Below are 6,535 nucleotides of genomic sequence, written 5' to 3'. Positions count from 1 at the left end.
TCCCTGTTGTTTACAACAATTATAAATGATTTGGAGGCGAATGTAGATGGCATGCTTTGTGGATGAGACAAAGATTGAGGAAGCTGTGGACAGTGAGGAGGATTTTAAGAGGAAACAGCAGGAAATAGATAGGCTGGAGACTTCGGCTGAGAAATGGCAGATGGAGTTTAATCTTGGGGACAAATTTGAGACGTTGCATTTTGGAAGATCTGATGCAGGAGTGAAGTATACAGTGAATGGCAGAACCCTTAATAAAGTCAACATACAGAGGGGGCAGGACATACACATCCACAGTTCCCTGAAAGTGGATAAGGTGGTCAAGGTGGCATATGGCAGGCTTGCCTCAGTCAGTTGGGGCATAGAGTTGGAAAACTAGCAAGTTGGGGAGATCATACCTCTCTAATTTGGCAGCCTCAGAATCCGATCGCTGCTGGCCAGAGAATTGGCTGGATCACAGGAGGTCAAATATATTCAATGCACAAATACTTTAAAGTAAAAATCTCATTTTGATTTTGACCGAGGCGAAGGTGGTGGCACAGGGGTGTTGTCATTGGGCTAGTATTCCAGAAACCTCGGACAATGTCCTGACAGCATCAGAACACCAAGGTGGGGGTAGGCTTTCAGTCCTCTACTCCTCCATTCGAGATCATAATTCCTATTCTATCTCAATGCCTTATTCCCACATTATCCTTATGTCCCTAGCTGGCATTAGTAACTAGAATTCTTCAATTACTGTCTTGAACTTACTTAATGACTGAGTTTCGGTAGCCCTCTGAGCCAAGGAAAGTTTCAAAGATTCGCTAACCCCTGAGTGAAGGGATTCTTCTTCATGTCGATCATAAATGGCTTTCAGATCATTCGGAGTCCCTTTGCTTCTTAAGCCACAGCCAGAGGTAATATCCTTTCCATAGTTACTCTGTCTGTCCTTTTAGAAATCTTGTAAGTTTCAGTTACATTGCCTGTCATTCTTTGAAACCTCAGGAGAATACAGACCCCTCAACAGGGCAGTCCCACCAGCCCATGAATGGGTTTGATGAACGTCTGCTGCATTTACTGTTTGGCTAGTGCACCCTTCCTTTGGTAAGAGGCACCAGATTGGGACACAATACTCCACACGTGATCTCATCCGTTTTTTTTTTACAATTGAAATAAATCTTCTTTGATTTGCTCAATATATCATATCAGTTGCATGACACTAACATTTTGCTATAAATTCTGCATCTTATGATCCTGCTCCACAGCTACCTGACGAAAGAGAAGCGCTCCGAAAGCTAGTGCTTCCCAAGAAACCTGTTGGACTACAGCCTGGTATTGAGTCATTTTTGACTTTGACTATGCTGAGCATCTGCAGCTTCTCTGGAATAAAAGAATTCCAAAGATTCACAATCAGTTGGTGGATACGTACATGCACACAAACATCTAATCACTTCAGCTCAGTTCCAGCAATCGACCGGTCCATGATAATACTGGCGAGTGAATCCTTGCAGAGATAATGTTCAACCCTCACACTGAGGCGACATTCCACTCTGCTGTGTAATACCACCACTGTGCTAAATGGGATCGATTCAGAGTAGATCTAGCAGCAAAAAACTGGATATCCGTGAGATGCAGAAGGCCATCAGCAGAAGTAGTATTGAATTATACTGCAATTTGTAACATCATGGCTTGCCATATCCTTTGCCTTTCCCATACCAAGGAGTCAGGGATCAGCCCATGTTCAATGAAGGATGGAGCACTTAAGCAGCAGGACCAGAAAGCAATCAGGCTTTGGCTGATAAATGGCAAGTAAGATTCACATCTCCAACAAAACAAAATCTAACCACCTGCCCTTGATATTCCATGGTATTACAGGTAGATTCTTTATCCGAAATGCTCCAGACTAGCTGTTCTTCGGAATTTTTTGATTTTCAGAATAGTGACAGTTTAATGGTGAATTTTTTTAAAAATCTTACCAGAGGAACAGACTTCTAAGAAAGAACATGTTTGACCATGCCCCCCATGTCACATCTGAGTGATATGCATCGAGTTGATGTCGACTTGGGGACATTCAGAGAAACCCCTGGCCTGTCGGTGCTTGGCCGCGCCTCCCATGTCGCATCGGAGTGACACACACCGAGTGGGTGTTGACTTAGGTCAACTGCTCGCCAAACAACCTTGTTAATGAGAGAAAAACTTCACAAAACCCTTTGGATTTCAGAGCTTTTCGGTTCTTGGATGTTCAGATACCTGTACCCCCACCTCCTGACTCCCCGAGACTGGTCCATCATCTATAAGGCACAAGCTGTTAGTGTAATGGAATGCTCTTCACTTTCCTGATGGAGGGAGCTCCAACAACACATGAGAAGCTCAGTGCCATCCAGGCTAAAGATGGTGTTTGATCCAAAATGTCAAGCAATCACTTCCCCAAAGCAACGCACACTGACAGCTTGTGTAGTGTCCATAAGATGCGTTGCAGCAACCTGCCAAGGGCCCTCCACCAACACATTCCAAACACACAATCTCACTGAGCAGAAGGACAGGGGCAGCAGATATTAATGGTAGGCCCCTGGAGAGCGTTGCTGAACAAAGAGACCTTGGGGTTCAAGTTCATCATTCCTTGAAGATGGACCTGCAGGCAGACAGGGTGGTGAAGAAGCCTTTATTGGTCAGTGCATTTTGTATAGGAGTTGAGATGCCATGCTGTGGTTGTTGGTTAGGCCCCCTTTGGAATACTACATTCAATTCTGGTCTCCCTGCTGCAGGGTAGATATTGCTAAACTTGAAAGACTTCATAAAAGATTTACAATGCTGTTGCTGGGTTTGGAGGATTTGAGCTATAGGGAGAGACTTAATAGGCTGGGGCTGTTTTCTCTGGAGCATCAGATGCTGAGGGGTGGCCTTACGGAGGTTTATAAAATCACGTGGGGCATGGGTAGGATGAATAGCCAAGGTTTGACTCCCAGGTTAGGGAGTCCAAAACTAGAGGGCATAGGTCAAAGGGAAGAGGGGAAAGAAGCCCCGGGGAGGCAACTGTTTCACGCACAGGGTGGTATGGGTATGGAATGAGCTGCCAGCGGAAGTGATGGAGGCTGGTACAAACACGGCATTTAAAAGGCATCTGGATGGGTACATGATTAGAAAGAGTTTAGAGGGATGTGGGCCAAATGCTGACAAGTGGGACTAGATTAATTGAAGATATCTGATCGACCGGGATGAGTTGGACCGAAGGGTCTGTTTCCATGCCGCACATCTCTATGAATCAATGACACAGCTTCAAACATTCATCTTTCCCTCTCCATAGCCTTCACCTTTTCTGTTCCTCCAGTCACCACTGTCTAACATCATCCCCAGGTCCTGCCAACATGCTCCTTTTCTGCCACCACCATCGCCGTCATTTCCACATTCGCTGCCTCTGAATAGAGCCAGTCACACTGCACGGGTCCCATACCCCCTCCAATGCTGGATATTGACTGACAGGATCCCGCTCCCATAGGAGGACATCAGGAAGTAGGCCCCGGGACAACCAAACCAAAACAATACAACGCTCTGTCAGAAAGTGGAAATGTATCACCAGGAGGGGAATATATTTCTGGACCAGGATCCCTACGGTATTCCTGTGTAGTCTGCTACCTGGGCAGAAAATCAGTCAATCGCACAAAGTACGTCATCTGCTTACCAGTCTTAAAATCAGCCAGCTTTTTAACTTAACCTCTTGTGTTTACTTTCTCATTTATTTCTAAGAATTTCCTCAATGTCAGTAATCTCCATTATTAATACAGATTTAATTTTCCATGATAGTCTTAATCAAATCTAAATAAAGATTTGTGTTTTCTCTCAAAGGTTTCTCTTTCAAATGTAATGTCATTTGATTATTGCCAAATATTTTCCGTAACTCAGAGGTGATCTTCAAGCTCTAATTATTTCAGTCCCACCACCCACACCCACATCTATCTCTTTACAATGTCAGAATAATGGTGGCCTACACTTGGAAATGCTCTGCAAACTTTTCTTTCTCAGTCTCCAAGGCTTGAGCGTGTGGGACTGCTAATGGCTGCATTTTTAGTTCAGTGAAGGCCTGGCACTGTAGAACAGAGGCGAAGAGGAGTTCCTTCAGCCAGAGGATGGTGATTCTGTGGAATTCGTTGCCAGATGGCTGTGAAGACCAAATTATTGAGCGTATTTAAGACAGCGATAGATAGGTTCTTGATTAGTGAGGGGATCAAGGGTAATGGGGAGAAGGTGGGAGAATGGGGTTGAGAAACATATCAGGCGAAAGTGAGGACGGCTGATGCTGGAGATTCGAGTTGAGTGTGTGGTGCTAGAAAAGCACAGCAGGTCAGGTAGCATCCAAGGAGCAGGAGAATGGATGTTTGGGCAAAAGCCCTTTGATCAAATGGCAGAGCAGACTCGATGGGCCAAATAGTCAACTCCTGCCCCTGTATCTTTTGGTCTGTTTCAGGTATTTCAACTGCTCAACTCTTTATTTAAAATGGACAAAGCGAGGACTGCAGATGCTGGAGATCAGAGTCGAGAGTGTGGTGCTAGTACCACTTCATTTAAAATGATTCCTGTTGATGCTGACTTTAAAAATCCTCCAGCGTCTTCTACTAAAGAGGCTCCCAGCCTTTGATCTCTATTTGTTTACTGAAAGTCTCCATGGTTTGTAGGTGGAGCTCAACTGCCGACTTAATTTATAAATGTTAGGTTTTGGATTGATCCCATTTGGTTTGAAAAGTTTCCTTTTCCCTGGACTGCTTTGCACCAGAAGCATGCAATAGTTGAACGACCTCTTACTGGGCTGTTTCTGAGTTTTGACGTTTTTCACAGAACATATCAAATTAAATTTCACCTGTTTACACATCCATACAACGATGTGTCACAGGCGGTTGATTTCTGATAGAGAAATGACACTATCCATCCTGCCTGAAGCATTGATGCTCATACATCTGAAACCTTTTACATGCATAACTAGAGATTCCTTTCTAACTCTGTAATTTGGGATTCCTCAAATATTGCAACCGTTTTGCTGGCTATAGAAATTTCTGAGGCTTCGTTTGTAGTCCATTTGTGGCTATTCATTGCATGCTGCCTATAAAACTGCCAAATCTCTTACCTTCAACTCAATTTGCTGCAGCTTTTCCAAGGTTTTATTTCCAATGGGTATGGAGGTAAGGCTGACAACAGGCAACAGCTGAGAATTCATGTCATTGGTTTCCCTGGACTTCTCCAGCAAAAAGAAACTCTTTCATCTACACGTGGGTTCCTTCTTCTGTGGTTGCTTGTCAGTGGTGGGTTTAATTGAAGAATTAGACAAAATTAGCTATTTGTTAGTTTAGAGTCATGAATGTTGAGTGAAGGTTTGACTGCTCTCAAAGGAGGCAGCAGGGACACCATAAACGGTAGCAACCAAACCGAAGATCACTGGAGGCTCTACCAACTCTGCTTCTAGTAAATCAACATGATGAGTTTTAAGTTTATTCTCTGCTTCTCTGTCTCGAATCCCCTTGTGGCTGAATGCCTCTGTTGGCTTTTATTCCAACCGTCCGCATCTTTTCTATGGGAGAGAGTTTCTGGAGTCATGCATGGATTGGCCATGCTAAATTGTAAGCCAGCAATTCAGCTCCACCTGCAATTCATTGACACTTCCAATGCTAATAGCATCCAGGGATGTGCAGGCTAGGTAGGTTAGCCATAGGAAATGCAGGATTACAGGGAGAGTGTAGGGGAATGGGTCTGGGTGGGATGCTCTTCAGAGAGTTGGTGTGGACTCGATAGGCTGAATGGTCTGCCTCCACACTGGGGGTATTCTGTGATTTCTAATGCATTAAGCCCAATCTCATTGACTTCTGCAATTCTCAACTGAAAAATATTCAAAACCATGCAAGCACTGCCAATGAAGACAGTAGTACAATAATTAAGAATGGAATTCAACATGTTGATGGTCTCCCTCCTACTGTAATGAAGTCTAATGTGTTTCTGCCCTTTCACTCTGAGTCTTATATCTCCTGTGTCAAAACTGAATGAATGACAGTCTGAAAATATTTGATCTGACCATGGAACACATCTGAAAGCCTGGATTCCTTTGCCCCTGTATTGATTGGAAGCATCTGAACAGTTGAGAGACATAGCAGAGCTCTGTTAAAAAAAAAGTGAACCATGTTGTTGTGGGACTGAAGTCACCTGTAAGACCATCTGAGTAAGGACAGCAGATTTCCTTTAGGAAACTACATCAGTGAACCTTTTTGGTTTAACCAACAGCTTCATTTACACTTGTACTGAGACTAGCGTTTTGGTGATGCGGAGTCACTCCAGCTCATAAGAAGTTCGTACAAATTATTTGACCTATTGGATAACTTATTGATGCAAGACTTCAACTCTCTCAAATAAAGGCTTTGTCTAAAATGAGTGCATTTAGTTCGAACACTCCAAGTTGAAAAGATGGCCTGTCAGGGAATAGTTTGATATCAGAAAATGTTCTGCCAGTCTGTAAGGTGAGTCCATTTGATCAAGCTCTATGTATTATTTATTGAGCTCTTTCACAATAGTAAAATAACTC

This window comes from Chiloscyllium plagiosum, unplaced genomic scaffold, assembly GCF_037043375.1.
Source record: "Chiloscyllium plagiosum isolate Xiang-an unplaced genomic scaffold, Cpla_swu_hap1 HiC_scaffold_11, whole genome shotgun sequence".
In the NCBI taxonomy this organism is placed as follows: domain Eukaryota; kingdom Metazoa; phylum Chordata; class Chondrichthyes; order Orectolobiformes; family Hemiscylliidae; genus Chiloscyllium; species Chiloscyllium plagiosum.
This window is presented reverse-complemented; position numbering follows the sequence as displayed.